The sequence below is a fragment of the Lithobates pipiens genome, unplaced genomic scaffold (genome assembly GCF_037356315.1).
Source record: "Lithobates pipiens isolate NorthernLeopardFrog02 unplaced genomic scaffold, aLitPip1_a1.2 Scaffold_18, whole genome shotgun sequence".
Taxonomy (NCBI): domain Eukaryota; kingdom Metazoa; phylum Chordata; class Amphibia; order Anura; family Ranidae; genus Lithobates; species Lithobates pipiens.
Window position 1 is genome coordinate 47,312,463 of NW_027507758.1, and position 16,301 is coordinate 47,328,763.

The window sequence follows — 16,301 nt, forward strand, 5'->3', positions numbered from 1 at the left end:
ATTTCACAAAGAAAGTGTAAAAAATGGTTAAATAAAACAAACACACTTTTGAAAAATGGGCCATGATGGTTTGGATTTTTTTTCACCTTTAATAATAAACACCTTCATTTACAAATTGCATTTTGTGTTTACTTGTGTTGTCCTTGACTATTGTTTAAATTGGTTTGATGTTCCGAAACACTTAAGTGTGACAAACATGCAAAGGAACAGGAAATGAGGAAGGGGGCAAACACTTTTTCACACCACTGTAAATCACTTTATTGTGAAAATTTCTTCAGCACAAGTCACTTTATTGAGGAGAACATCCCAGTCGTCACTCAAAACCTTTTATGGACTGTGGACAGATTTCCATATATGTTTTCTTTTCCGTATCTGGATTGTGTTTTCTATAGGAATTTTCTTATAGGAATTTTTCTAGTTTCTTATGAGACATTTATGAACATATCTATATGAAGTCTACGACTATTCACGTAATTTTTTCAAGATATTCATTTATTTCATTTATTACTTATATTTTTATGTACTGTTATGTATAATAATTTTTTTTACAGGATTTAAGATTTATTTAGGTTTATTTGAATTATTTTCATTATTGTGTATAAGCGCAACCTTTTTGGATTTTTATATTATAATTTATGATTTCATGTTTTAAACTTTATCATACCCGGGATGTCTACTAGACTCTTGTTTGGACAGATTTAAGTGAGTTATTCCTAAGAATTACAGGCCTACAATATAAAACGAAGAATTTCCATGCAAAACATTGTACCGCTTTGAGCATCAAAAATCTGAAATAATCATACCGCCAGGGAGGTTAAAGAAATATGCATGTATTGCAGAGATGTACTAGGTATATATTTTGTTTTATTTTACCCAGACATACACAAGGGATAAAGAAGAGACATCTATTCAGTAACTATAAAATGTTTTGGATGGAGTTTTACCTTAAAGCACATCAACTTGTTCTTGTAGTTGAAGACTCTTGATTCCCTCCCAGGAGATCAGAAAATCAGCCTAGCACATCCCTATCTGAAATTAGGTCACATATTGGTTTTGGAGTAATTCCGCAGATGTTGAATTAACCGAGCAAATAAATAAGCAATAACTAACTAGAAGCACATATTTTAATCTCTTCATTGAAATATCACATTTCATTTTTTTTCCAAGCCACAGCGTCTGGGCAATAGAAATTAACTCAACCTTTCATAAACATACACTATTTAACCGAGAGGAAATTGTAGACTGATTTCATTTGACTTCATGATCTCTTATGGTAAAAATTGTGAACATAAGAAAACGTCTACTACCCAAAATGACATGGAAAAAGTCCTACTTTAGTGATGTTTTCACTGAGCTCCGCATAGCTTGGACCTTAGTCATTGTCTTGGAATTACTCCAGAAATTTCTCTATACGATTTAACTTTTTTTCTTTTTTCTTTTTTTTTTCTTTTTTTTTTGCATTTTAATTTATATTTTATTGTATTTTGCCTAAAGGGGTTAAACATCAGACCACCTTCCCTACATAAAGTAATAATCACAAATTACCCAATTCTTTAAATTGTTTTAGAATTTTAATGGACAGAAATGCAATTACACTTATTAAATTATCGTATCTTGCTTATTATTCTGGTAAAAATAAAGGTAATAATATTTTATTACTTCACAGAAATAAATATTGAACTAATGAAGTATAGCATTAAATTATTAATAACAGTATTCATTTTCTATTTTTGGAGTGTCTGGTTGAAAACTCAAGATCAGCAGGCAAGGTAAAAAAATAACACTGGGATTTATACACTTGGTCATTTTACTAAATATTTTGAGATGTAGATCTGTGTGCATTGTAAGGTAAAAACGTATTTTCAGAAGAAAGGAACACATACAAAGTCACCATCCTTGTAGTTTACACTTGGTTTCTAAGGACTACATATCCCATGGTACCTTGCTGCCTGTACTGACTCCGCCTCTTTAAAATCCTCCTCTTGGCACCTCTGTAGTTCGGAAGGCAGGCTCTGTGAGTTGTGTGACACAGCAGTGCCTACCCACAGGACATAATGACTACGAGTCACAGAATTTGAGGAAGAAATCTTCACAAAGTAAGTTTACACACTTTAAGATCATTCAGATTAATAGGAGTAGGCTAAAAATAATTGAAATTCAATGCGGAAATTAGTATATGACTTTAAATATTAACCATAGATACATTTTAGGAGAACTAAAATTATTTGTGATAATGTTCGCCTTGAAGGACAAAAGCTTCTGTGCTTTTGCCTAGTAATTCTGCAGAAAAATACAAGCTTTCTCTAAGCTTTATTTAGCTTTATATAGCTGACCAACGTTGCATGCAAATCTAGCTACCTCAGTCGCTGTATATATACAATAAGCCCCGAACTGTCAATGTGTGGAATTTGGCTTTACCAGAAAGGTTGACCTACTTCAGTTCATTGGTGGTCCAAGCTTTACTTCAGTGGGTGTCAAAACTTAAAGTATTACCCAGGACCCTGCATTCACTATATCTGGTCTTCCACAGTACACATGTAGTGGCGGCTCCTGAAAAGCAAGCGCTATGCGTTTTTCAAAATTAAACTTTGCCTAAACTGCAGTTTGGTTTGGGTATAATTTGTCTAAATTGGACCTCTCCATCAGTCTGACTGGACTGTGAGATGTTCAGCCTGGCCATAGGGGCACTGTCTCTTGTGGCAGGCATGGAACTATGGTCTGGTTAGGTGCTTAAGTTACTTTCTTCCGGAGCCCTGTCTTGCTGTGCCCTCTGGGAGAGGGTATTTAAGATGCGGATGTCACGTGGTTCGGGGTTTCCGGTTCAGTATGAGGTGCTGATTACTTGATCCTGGTCCTCCTGACCAGCCCCCGGGAAGGCTATGGCTTGGGGTGCGGATCCACCCGACTTTAATGTCTCGGGGCTGGCTGGCCCGAGGCAAGGAAACTAGAGGAGGATTCTGAGGTGGTTGGGTGCCGTCTCCGGTTTGGGAGAGACCCAGTGTACTTCAAGCATTCAAGGGGAGGACTTTTTAGAAGGACACCACGTACAAATTGTTTTTTTTTAACAAGAGCCTGGAAGGGCTGAAGTAACCGAGAGAATCCGGTCTTGTGGATATCGCCAAGCAGGCTGAGAGATCCAGATATCCTACAAGTGTTCTAAAGCTTAGTTTCCCTATGTGTTCTACAACAACATCTGTGACAAAGGCTTTGTTCCTGAGTAAGCACCTTGTTGGCTGCTAGGCCTTGTGAGAGAGGCCAACCTGAGTGTTCATCCAGCTGCGAATGGCTATTCTCTGGATGCAGTCAAAGTAAGCAAGTTCTTTAACGTTTTGGACTTTGACATTGAGAGTACCTGAACTTCCTTTTCCAACCCTCTGATCCCAAGTTGAAAGACTGTTCAATGGTTTGAGTTTTGCAAAATAAAATCCATTCAAGTGGATCTATTGTCAGTCTCAAGTTACTGGGCCATCTACCATGGGACATCCCCTAGACGTGCCACAAAGAGAACAGAGGGTAACGGTAAGCCCAAAAATAACCAGCAGCTCCTTTGGGGGTTAGTGCTACACACAGAACATGGAAGTGCAATGATTTTAGTAAATATAAACTACTAAATACTTTTTCTTATCAGCAGTATATAGCAGTCTTGTGGCTTTTATCAGTGTCTGGTTAAAGCTTCTAGGATGAGTTTTCATTCTCCTCTGACTGTCCCATGAGGCTGCAGGACCCCTGACTCTCTGTCTGGACAGTGCTAATTGGCCCTGTGCTGATCACATGCACCCTTCCAAGGAAAAAAAAACCCACTATCAATACACACCAAACTGAACATGTGCAGAGTGACTCCAAAGGCTCTGTTCTATCAGCCGATGGATTGGGGACAGTGGATTAACCCCTTAGGTTCCACAGTGAGTGTAACAAGCATGCTTTACTGCATTTACAGACTGATTTTACTGTTGTGGGTTTAGTAACACTTTAAATCTATACAAGGTGAAAAGTTTAATAAAATACATATATGTCAGCTGTTTCACCTGCCAAAGGATGTGTATTTCTATCCATCCAGTCTTGAGAGTACACAGTTCTGCCGTACAGCACAGCTGTGTCTGAAAGGGTTGGAGAACTAATTTTTCATGTGTTTCAAAATGTTACTAAACCCAGGACCCTACATTCACTATATCCGGTCTCCCACAGTACACAGAACATGGATATGCAATTATTTTATTAAACATAAACTGCTAATTACCTTTTCTCGTCAGCAGTTTATAGCAGTCTTATGACTTCTATCAGTATCTGGTTATAGCTGGTAAGAGGAATTTGCATTCTCCTCTGACTGTCCTATGAGGCTGCATGACCCCTGACCCTCTGGACAGTGCTGATTGGCCCTGTGCTGATCACATGCTCCCTCCCAAGAAAAAAAAAACTCTCTAGCAATACACACCAAACTGAGCATGTGCAGAGTGTCCCCAAGGCTTTGTTCTATCAGGAGATGAATTGGGGACTATGGAAGAAGGGGAGGGTCAGAGAAGACCGGATCAAACAGCCTTTCTTACACAATGCGGAGGATTAATCCCTTAGTGAGTATAACAAGCATGCTTTACTGCACATATGGACTGATTTTACTGCTGTTGGTTTAGTAACAGGTTAACCCAAAGCAAAACTTTTTTTTTTACTTTGGATGGAGAGGAGAGGGATTAGAGCACCTGTCAGGTTTTTTTGTCACTGTGTCCCTGTTAAGGAGATTAACCCTCTCTATTTGTCCTCTTTACCTTTATCATCGAAAGTGAAAGTAAATGAAAACACTACATTTTGAGTTGTCAGTAGAATGGGATTAGAGGGGAAATCTTCCAATGGGGACACCAGTCCATGCGATCCTGGGGACATCCAGGGATTCCCTCACTTTGGAGTGATTTCCTTGCACTTCCTGTTTTGGCTATGGGGCAGGAAGTGAAAGAAAAATTCTCATATCGAACAAAATTGGCAAAATTGGCAAAAAAAGTAATAATCACAAATTATCCAATCCTTTAAATTGTTTTAGAATTTTAATGGACAGAAATGCAATTACACTTATTAAATGATTATATCTTGCTTATTATTCTGGTAAAAATAAAGGTAATAATAGAGGCTTTCTGTGGGGCGTGGGGGCACCCAATGAAGGGGAGTAGCCACAATCACTGGCGGGGCAAGCCAGAAGAGGATGGTCCAGGCTGCTCTGTGCAAAACCCTTGCACAAAGCAGGTAAGTATAACATGTTGGTTATTTTTATAAAAAAAAAACAAAAAAAACACCCCTTTACAATCTCTTTAACCACTTCACGCAAAATCACAAGATTTTGTTGATGGGAGACCCAAGTGACCAGCTGACACGCCGGCTGGCCGGTGCCCTGAAAAAAGCCAGAATCGGCTTTGATCGGGTCTCCAATGTGGCAACCCGGAAACAACGTCATAACGCCACTTCCAGTTTACTCGGCAGCCAACGGCGCTGATTTAAATAATCAAAGGTATTCAAAAATGTTGGCGTTTTGAATACTTTGAAGTGCAAGGGGCGGGGGGGGGGGGGGGGGGGTTGGGGTCTTTTAGATCCCAGATCCCTCCATAAAGAGTGTCTGTCACTGCCTATTACTGTCACAATAGATGGTTACATTCCTTGTGACAGCAATAGATGTAATCAGATTTTTTTTTAAAGGAACAGTGTAAAAATAATAAAAAAATAAACAAATAAGCACCCCCATCCCAGCGAGTTTGCGCACTAAAGAAAGTGCATACCTAAGCCACGCCTGCAAATGTAAACAGTGTTTAAATCACACATATTGCCGCAATTGTGAGAGTGAGAACAATAATTCAATCAAAAGACCTCCTCTGTAACTCTAAACTGGTAATCGTTAAAAAATTTTAAGTCATCGCCTATGGAGATTTTGAAGTTCTGTAGTTTGTCGCCATTCCACGTGCGCTTGCAATTTTAAAGCGTAACATGTTAGGTATATATTTAATAGGCATAACATCATCTTTCACAATATTAGGGCAGTTACTGATAAAATTGTTCATGTTCGATTAATCGATTTCTTTTAATCAATTAATCGACTAATTTTGATTAATTACAACGCACATACAGATCCAACTACTTTTAGCTGATCTCCTTGCATTGCAACTCTGCATTAGTCAGTGGTAAATGTGGTATACACTATATATAATCACCCAACACTAGTTAGTTTCCACAATCCATGACTTAACTTCACAGTTCACACAAATACTTTTTAAATTCAAACTGTAGCACTGACGTAAGTCATTTTTTTTTCCACAGTAGCGTGACAATCCCTCCACCTCCGGTCTAACTAATCACTCTCACCTTATGGCATGGGCACCTGTGCAAACAGGCGGTCATGCAAGTGGGTATCAAAAGGGTTAACACGGACCATAAACTTCTCTGACGTCTCCTTAGATCTCAGCAAGGACGCCAGGTCATGGGTAGAAAGAAAAGATCGAAGTGCTCACCGCTTAAGTATAAGATTACATTTTTGTGTTCAAACACAAACTACTCACATAAAGATGATAAAAACACAGCATGTAAAGTCATGCAAAGCCAACAATCGTGTTAGTTCTGTAGGGCAGCAGCGGGTGACGTCATGCATATCTCCTCCCCGTACGCGTTACGTTCAATCAGAACTTTGACATCACCGGACTCTTCCCCCCTTCCCTTCATTAGCAGATGGAAGCACTTGTGAAGGGGGGAGGAGTCCGGTGACGTTGATATCCGTGACGTCACCAGATCTCCGACGGAACTCCCTGAAGACCCGGAAGCTGGCGGAGAGGTGAGTACCGATCAAAAGAATTTTGATTGATCAAAAAAATTAATAAATTAATCGAGAAATTAATCTTTAATTTCCACAGCCCTACATAATATACAAAAAATTGGGCTAACCTTACTGTTTAGTTTTTTTTTTTAATTCAGTGAATTGTATTTATTCCAAAAAAATTACGTTTCTCTAGGGCAGTGATGGCAAACCTTGGCACCCCAGATGTTTTGGAACTACATTTCCCATGATGTACAGCTACACTGCAGAGTGCATGAGCATCATGGGAAATGTAGTTCCAAAACATCTGGGGTGCCAAGGTTCGCCATCACTGCTCTAGGGTCTTTGCTAAAAATATTATATAAAATGTTTGGCTAGCAAAAAGTACTGATTTTAACTTGTAAACAACAAGTGTTAGCCCTTGTACACATGGTCGGACATTCCGACGGAAAATGTCCGATCGAACCGTGTTGTCGGATAATCCGACTGTGTGTGGGCTCCACGGACTGTTTCCGTTGGAATATCCGACGGACAAAGTTTTAGAGTTGGGCTATAAAATTTTCCGACAACATGATCCGATCGGACTTTGTCCGATTGTGTGTAGAGAATTCCGATCGGACAAAGTGCCACGCATGCTCAGATCAAATTCCTAGACCAAAGCTATTGGCTACTAGCCTGAACGTAGTCCCGTCGTAACGAAATAGCGTCATCACGTTACGTACAATCGGATTTTCCGACAACTTTGTCCGACCGTGTGCATGCAACACAAGTTTCAGACAAAATCCGTCTGACAAAATCCGATGGATTTTGTTGTCGGAATGTCCGACCGTGTTTACAAGGGCTTAGAAATAAGCCTGGTCTTAAAGTGGTCAAAGATCCCTGCTGATATTGCAATTGGGCTCCATAATGCTGGCAGTCTGGCAACACTGGCATTTGATAAACACCACGCTTGGTACTGCTTTACACAAAATGAACCAGTGCACCAAGACTGCTTTTAACTCCTAGACCAATGTAGCCCGTACACGCGGTTGCCTGTGAATATAATATGGCGGTTACATAAAATAAATCTTATGTCTACATTTGTTTGTTGGCGGTGTCTAGGGAAACACGAACTCCAAATAAAAACAGCCCTGGGTATGCTGCTTCCTTCTTGTCTCGGAGACTTTAAATGGCTATATTTTCTGGATATATGGGAATCTCTTGGGTGGTAACCACCCTTACCATAAATACATTAGAATATATTTTCCTTGGAACCTGAAAGCTAAGCCCCTCCATGCTTTAATATTCCTTCCACATGTGGCAATATAAACACCTGTGACAGCTACTATGCGGCAAAATATATCCCTGCAGTTGCCACATAAAAAAGGTCTGTCCATGAAAAATAATTACCCAGCCCTCTGCGCACGTTGCTGGTCTACAAGGGTTACAGTAGCGGCTCCAATATTAGTTATTATAATATTGAACAGAGACGACCAGTTCAATCTGCTCTTACTTTTTTTCCATCTCTTTTTAATTTTAGTTTTCAGTCAAGAAAGTTACTGCGAAAAGCTTTTCTAAGCATGAAACAAACTAATTCACACCTGCCGGGAGAAAGAAAAATCCATCCGCTTCCTGAAATCCTTCAGCTCTGCCCAGTGAGACTTCATTTTCCAGCATAGAGGATATCCTGTAATAAAAATCTTTCTGACATAAATAATCTATATTTTGTACATATGCATTAACTGATTTAGTGCCAGACACATCTGTTCCAAAAGCTCATAATAAAAAAAATAAAAAATAAACTTTTTTTTTTGCTATGAGGATTGAAGATGATTCTTTATATTTAATTTAACACCAATACGTCCTCAAGAATTTTTTTTTGAATGCAGCTCTTCATTAAACAGGAAGTAAAGGAGAAATTGAACTAACTCTAAACCTACTCCCACCCGCATTTTAAGCCTACTGAAGTTTTTTTACCTTCATGCTTAGAAAACCTTCAGCCTTTACAACATGGGTGCTCAACTGGTGGCCTTCCAGCTGTTGCCAACCTTAATTCCCATCATGCCTCTGTCTTTGGGAGTCATGCTTGTAACTATTAGCCTTGTTATGCCTCGTGGGATTTATAGTTCCGCAACAGCTAGAGGGTCACAAGTTAAGCACCCATGCTTTACAACTATTTGAATGATAGTGACCACTAGAATATCTTGCATATAACATTTTCTTATTCTCTGACTGTCTACCTGCAGCATATCCAAAGTCTTTGGCCATCTCCTATTAGCCCTTGTACACACGGTCGGACATTTCGACAACCAAATCCATCGAATTTTGTCCGTCGGATTTTGTCCGTCGGATCTTGTCCGAAACTGTTGCATACACACGGTCGGACAAAGTTGTCGAAAAATCCGATCTTTCAGAACGTGATGACGTAATTTCGTTACGATGGGACTACGTTCAGGCTAGTAGCCAATAGCTTTGATGTAGTAATTTGATCTGAGCATGCGTGGCACTTGGTCCGATTGAAATTCTCTACACATGATCGGAGTATGTCCTATCGGACCAGTTTGTCGGAAAATTTTTCCAGCAAGTTTGAAAATTTGGTCCAACGGATATTCCGACGGAAACAGTCCGATGCATACCACAAACAGTCGGATTATCCGACAACACGGTCTGATAGGACACATTCCGACGGATTCTCCGACCGTGTGTACAAGGGCTAACAGTGGTTCTCAACCCTGTCCTCAAGTACCCACAACAGTGTTTTTGGAATTTCTCTTAGATAAAATAGTTGTCCAAAATATCAAGCCATTGACTCTGATTTAAAGATAAAGGAAAACCTTTAACTTTAGTACACCCACAGTCTCTAATCCTCAACTTTAGTTTTCTTCCTACAGTGTCTATCCATCAACTATAGTATGCCCACAGTCTCTATCCATCAACTATAGTATGCCCACAGTCTCTATCCACCAACTATAGTATGCCCACAGTCTCTATCCATCAACTATAGTATGCCCACAGTCTCTATCCATCAACTATAGTATGCCCACAGTCTCTGTCCATCAACTATATTATGCCCATCGTTTTTTTTAAAGAAATCACAGCACATGTTCTAATATTGTAGGTACTATCCACTAAGTTCCCATAATTAAATGAAAGACTTTCACATTATTATTATTATTATTATACATGATTAATATAGCGCCAACAGTTTGTGCTATATAAGTGTGAATATTCAAGTATATTCAAGTGTGAATTCCTTCAGTACTGTGCGAATACTTGTGCTGCTAATGTGAGGCGCTCAGTGTTCCTTTTTGGATAATACAGTGCAACCGGAAAGTATTCACTGCGCTTCACTTTTTCCACATTTTGTTATGTTACAGTCTTATTCAAAAATAGATACAATTCATTATTTTCCTCAAAGTTCTACAAACAATACCCCACAATGACAACATGAAAGAAGTTTATTTGAAATGTTTGCAAATTTATTAAAAATGAAAAAATGACATGTACAGAAGTATTCACAGCCTTTGCCATGACACTCAAAATTAAGCTCAGCTGCATTCTGCTTCCGCTAATCATCCTTGAGATGTTTCTACAACTTGATTGGAGTCCACCTTTGATAAATTCAGTTGCTTGGACATGATTTGGAAAGGCACACGTCTGTCTATATAAGGTCCTACAGTTAACAGTGCACGTCAGAGCACAAACCAAGCCATGTAGTCCAAGGAATTGTCTGTAGACCTTCGAGACAGGATTGTATTGAGGCACAGGTATGGGGAAGTGTACAGAAACATTTCTGCAGCATTGATGGTCCAAATGAGCATAGTAGCTTCCATGATCCCTAAGTGGAAGAAGTTTTGAACCACCAGGACTCTTCCTAGAGCGGGCCGCCTGGCCAAATTGAGTAATTGGGTTCTTAGTCAGGGAGGTGACCAAGAACCCGATGATCACTCTTACAGAGCTCCCGCATTTCTCTGTGGCGAGAGGACTTTGTAGAAGAACAACCATCTCTTCAGCACTCCACCAATCAAGTCTATATGGTAGAGTGGTCAGATGGAAGCCACTCCTCAGTAAAAGGCACATGACAGCCCACCTGGAGTTTGTCAAAAGACACCTGAAGGACTCTCAGACCATGAGAAACAAAATTCTCTGGTATGATGAAACAAAGATTGAACTCTTTGACCTGAATGGCAAGCATCATGTCTGGAGGAAACCAGGCATCGCCCATCATATGGCCAATACCATCCCTACAGTGAAGCATGGTGGTGGCAGCATCATGCTGTGGAGATGTTTTTCAGCGGCAGGAACTGGGAGACTAGTCAGGATGGAGGGAAAGATTAATGCAGCAATGTACAGAGACATCCTTGATGAAAACATGCTCCAGAGTGCCCTGGACTTCAGATTGGGACAAAGGTTCATCTTTCAACAGGACAATGACCCTAAACACATAGCCAAGATAACAAAGGAGTGGCCACAGGACAACTCTGTGAATGTCCTTGAGTGGTCCAGCCAGAGCCCAGACTTGAACCTGATTGAACATCTCTGGAGAGATGTGAAAATGGCTGTGCACAGACGCTCCCCATCCAACCTGATGGAGCTTGAGAGATCCTGCAAAGAAGAATGGGAGAAACTGCACAAAAATAGGTGTGCCAAGCTTGTACCATCATACTCAAATTGGTAAATGATAACTGTAATTGGTGCCAAATGTGCTTCAACAAAGAACCGAGCAAAGGCTGCGAATACTTACTGTATGTACATGAGATTTTTTTAATTATAAATTTTTTTTACATTTGCAAAAATTTCAAACAAACATCTTTCACGTTGTCAATATGGGGCATTGTTTGTAGAATTTTGAAGACAAAAAAGAATTAAATCCATTTTGGAATAAGGCAGTAACATAACAAAATGTGGAAAAAGTAAAGAGCCGTGAATACTTTCTGGATGCACTGTAACTATGTATCTATGAATTGCTATTTTTGATTTACTATACAAGATGGGAAATGTAAAAAAAATTTCAAAGATTTCAAAAAGAATTCTTAGTTATTTCAAGTCAAAGCCCTTTTCTTGGTTGCAGTTTCCTGCACAAGATTCAGTAGATATTGCAGTATAGAGAACCAGAAGAATGTGACTTACACTTGGTTTCTATAGACCTTGTCATGAGTACGATGACATTCTACATTCCAGTATGAGAAGCATATAGCATAGCTCAGTCTGCACTCTAATTTATACATGATTGAGAAGCTCGCGGAGTCAGTTATCCATGAAGCTTAGAATCCCAAATGTAATTTAGAATAAACCTAAACACTGACTGATTAATTGCCACCTCTTGACCCATGAGTGATAGCCAAGGTTCAGTGTTGTCATTAACCACCAGGAGACCTAAAAATGTGCTTTAATTCCTAGGTAAATTGACTCATCCCTATTATAAACAGCAGTAGAAGATGAACTCTTCGGTTTATATTGGACACTGGGAATTATCCATCTTTATCCATCACACCGGCTTTTAAAACATTATACTCACATATAAGACTTTTCTGAAATCTCAACAGCTGCCATGGCCCCTGGGCTTTTAGCACCAAATTTAAGGTGTGTAAAAACATTTATCAAGATTGTCGTTGTAGAGCTCCGGTCTCCATCCATAGAGCCATATACATTTTTTTGTGGGATAAACTGCTTAGATTAAGGCAGGAAATTCATTTAGAGTAAATAGTATTAATGCCCAGCTTGTCTGTGATTGGAAAGGATAGCTAGTTTGGGGCCAATATTCATTTGTTTATATGCAGCGGACTGGATAATGGTGACACAATGGATCACATGCAGTATACAATATTAAGAAAAAAACAAGACCAGTCATATGTCAGTTGCTGTACATTCAATTTTATTTATTTGGAGCTGTCAGAACAAGAATTAAGGTGCTTTGTTTGCCCTTATAATATCTATAAACTGTTCAGAAAGTGTCAAACTACAAACTGAAGGTGCATATAATATAAAGACTGTAATAGACAAGTATAACCATTCTAATGAATAAATAATTAATATATATATATATATATATATATATATATATATATATATATATAAAGATATATATATATATATATATATATATATATATATATATATATGTGTATATATATATATATATATATATATATATATATATATATATATATATATATATATATATATATATATATATATAGTAATATATCTTTAGGGTGGCCAGGCAGGGTTATTTTTCTGTTCTGAATCTTATAACAATGGCTGGTCATAGAAGAGAGTAGTGCTGATGTTCTCAATATATTTGTACCTGAGTTCATTGCAACATGGAAATTATTCCCTGGGATCTATCTATCTATCTCTATCTATCTATCTATCTATCTATCTATCTATCTATCTATCTATCTATCTATCTATCTATCTATATATATATATATATATATATATATATATATATATATATCTATATATATATATATATATATATATATATAGATAGATAGATAGATAGATAGATAGATAGATAGATATAGATATAGATAGATATAAATATAGATAGATAGATATAGATATAGATAGATATAAATATAGATAGATAGATAGATAGATAGATAGATAGATAGATAGATAGATAGATAGATAGATAGATAGATAGATAGAGATAGATATCTATATATGTATATATATATATATATATATATATATATATATATATATATATATATATATACATATACATATACAGTATCTCACAAAAGTGAGTACACCCCTCACATTTTTGGAAATACTTTATCATATTTTTTCATGTGACAACACTGAAGAAATGACACTTTGCTACACTGAAAAGCTTGTATAACCGTCTGAAATTGCTGTCCCCTCAAAATAACTCAACAAAAAGCCATTAATGTCTAAACCACTGGCAACAAAAGTGAGTACACCCCTAAGTAAAACATTTCAACCTGGGCCCAAAGTGTCAATATTTTGTGTGGCCATCATTATTTTCCAGCACTGCATTAACTCTCTTGGGCATGGAGTTCACCAGAGCTTCACAGGTTGCCACTGGAATCCTCTTCCACTCCTCCATGACGACATCACGGAGCTGGTGGATGTTGGAGAACTTGTGCTCCTCAACCTTCCATTTGAAGATGCCCCACAGATGCTCAATAGGGTTTAGGTCTAGGTCTTTAGCATGGCAGTGGTCATCTTGGAGGTGTGTTTGGTGTCGTTATCATGTTGGAATACTGCCCTGCAGCCTAATCTCCGAAGGGTGGGGATCATGCTTGGCTTCTGTATTTTACAGTACATGTTGGCATTCATGGTTCCCTCAATAAACTATATATATATATATATATATATATATATATATATATATATATATATATATATACATACTATATGTTTGTAATTTATGTTCCAGGTGGTCACCAGACATGCAGGGTTCTTTTTCTCTTCTGAACTTCTCTAATAACGGCTGGTTATAAATGATGAAGAGAGTGTAGCCGATGTTCTCTATATATTTGCACCATGGAGACACTTCCTTGGGGGACGGCTCCATTACACGCTGTACTTACAGCACTTCCTCAGAGGACATCTAGTGGAAGAAAAGCCGTTACTGCCAGGGACTGAGTAAGTGAGGAAGTGGGGACACAGATGGCATTTAAATCTTGACAAACGTTCTCACCCATTCCCAATGTTCCAAATAGTAAAACAAATGTCTGAAGTTGGAATTTAAAAGTAACATTTCCAAAACATACTATAACCTTTATCAATGGAAAAACCAAGCATGGAGTTTTATATTCCTCGTTCACAGCAGTATGTTATGCTAATAAATTTCAGGTGCCCTTTAAATACACTCTGTTAGATGTGACCTTCCATAGAAGGCACAGAAGCAGTTTATGTATCAGCAGTTATAGTAAATTGGGGGAATGATGCCGATTATTTAATATTAGAGGCAACTATTATTAACAGCTTGTGTTTCTTTTTAATGTCGGTCAGTTTATGTATCATTTGTGCATTTATGTGTAAACAGATCCTAACTGCAGATTACCCTGGCTGTGGTTTGAGCTCCCAGAGTATAAAACTGCCTTCTATTAGAGGATACGTTTATACGGAAGGATTTTGTATTTAACCTGAGGAAACTGTTGGAAAATAAGCTCTGGGTTTAATATGAGCCAGCGGAGGTCAGGAGTCAGGGAGACCCCTTTCATTGGTAGAAATTCAGCCACAGAATTGTACTTCACAATGTTCTTCTGTGGCTGTAAACAAATTCTTCCCAGCTGTACTGCTACAAGACGAGATGATACGGGACCCGGAGATCAGAACCGGAAGCTGGTTAATAAGGAATGGGACTTAAAAGTAAAAAAGAAAGTGTGTATTGGGTTTTTATTTAAAAAAAAAAGTTTTTTTTATTCTTATATTTATTTTTTTATTTTTTTTTCTTTCAAATTTAATTATTTATTTAGTCATAGGACATTTCCAGAAAATAAACAGGAGAAAAAACATAACACATCATTAGATTTAATATTTTAAATGTTAAAACATATATTACCTCCTACACCATTACCATATAATTAGCAAAAAACCCTCTATGCGGCCTCCCATATAGTCCCAAATCCATCCCAAACAATTGTATACCCTTATATATTACCCAAAACAAACAAAAAACTAAAAAAAAAAAAAACACAGTTGGTCCATGGAGATACACCCCAAGTGTGCCCACCAAACGGAAAGAAGGAATTAGGATGAAACCCTTAGATACCCATCCTAACCTCAAATCAAGGTGGGCGCCCAGTGAGGACCAGTTCCTCTAGTCTACCAATCTCCTTCACCTTACGCAAGCACATCCCTATTGTTGGGGCTTGCAGTAATTTCCATGTCAAAGGAACGCATGCCTTAGCGGCATCTAAAAGATGACAAATAATAGATGCCTTATTTTTAAGTAATTTTACATAGTAACATAGTTAGTATGGTTGAAAAAAAGACACAAGTCCACCCACACAATCCTATACCCACTGTTTATCCAGAAAAAAGAAAAAACCTCAACAAAGCATGATCCAATTTGCTCCTTGCAATTCAGATATTCCCAGGATCAGCTCTACCTATAAATGTATAAAAAATAATAATAATAAATAATAATAATAAATGTAAGAAATTAAAAAATAAATAAAAATAGAATATACTTATTTGATTATACATGGAGCACACAGTAGTAAATGAATGAATTTGTAAATATAAAAATCACATTTATTGATTCATAACATATAGTCTCTTGTGGAAAAATGTTAACACTTTTATTTTAATAATAATAATCTTTATATCAAATTAACAATTTATCAATACATAATAATACATAATCCAACAAAATGTCATATATATATATATATATATATATATATATATATATATATATATATATATATATATATATATATATATATATATATGTATATATATATATATATATATATATATATATATATATATATATAAATATATATATAAATATATATATATATATATATATATATATATATATATAAATATA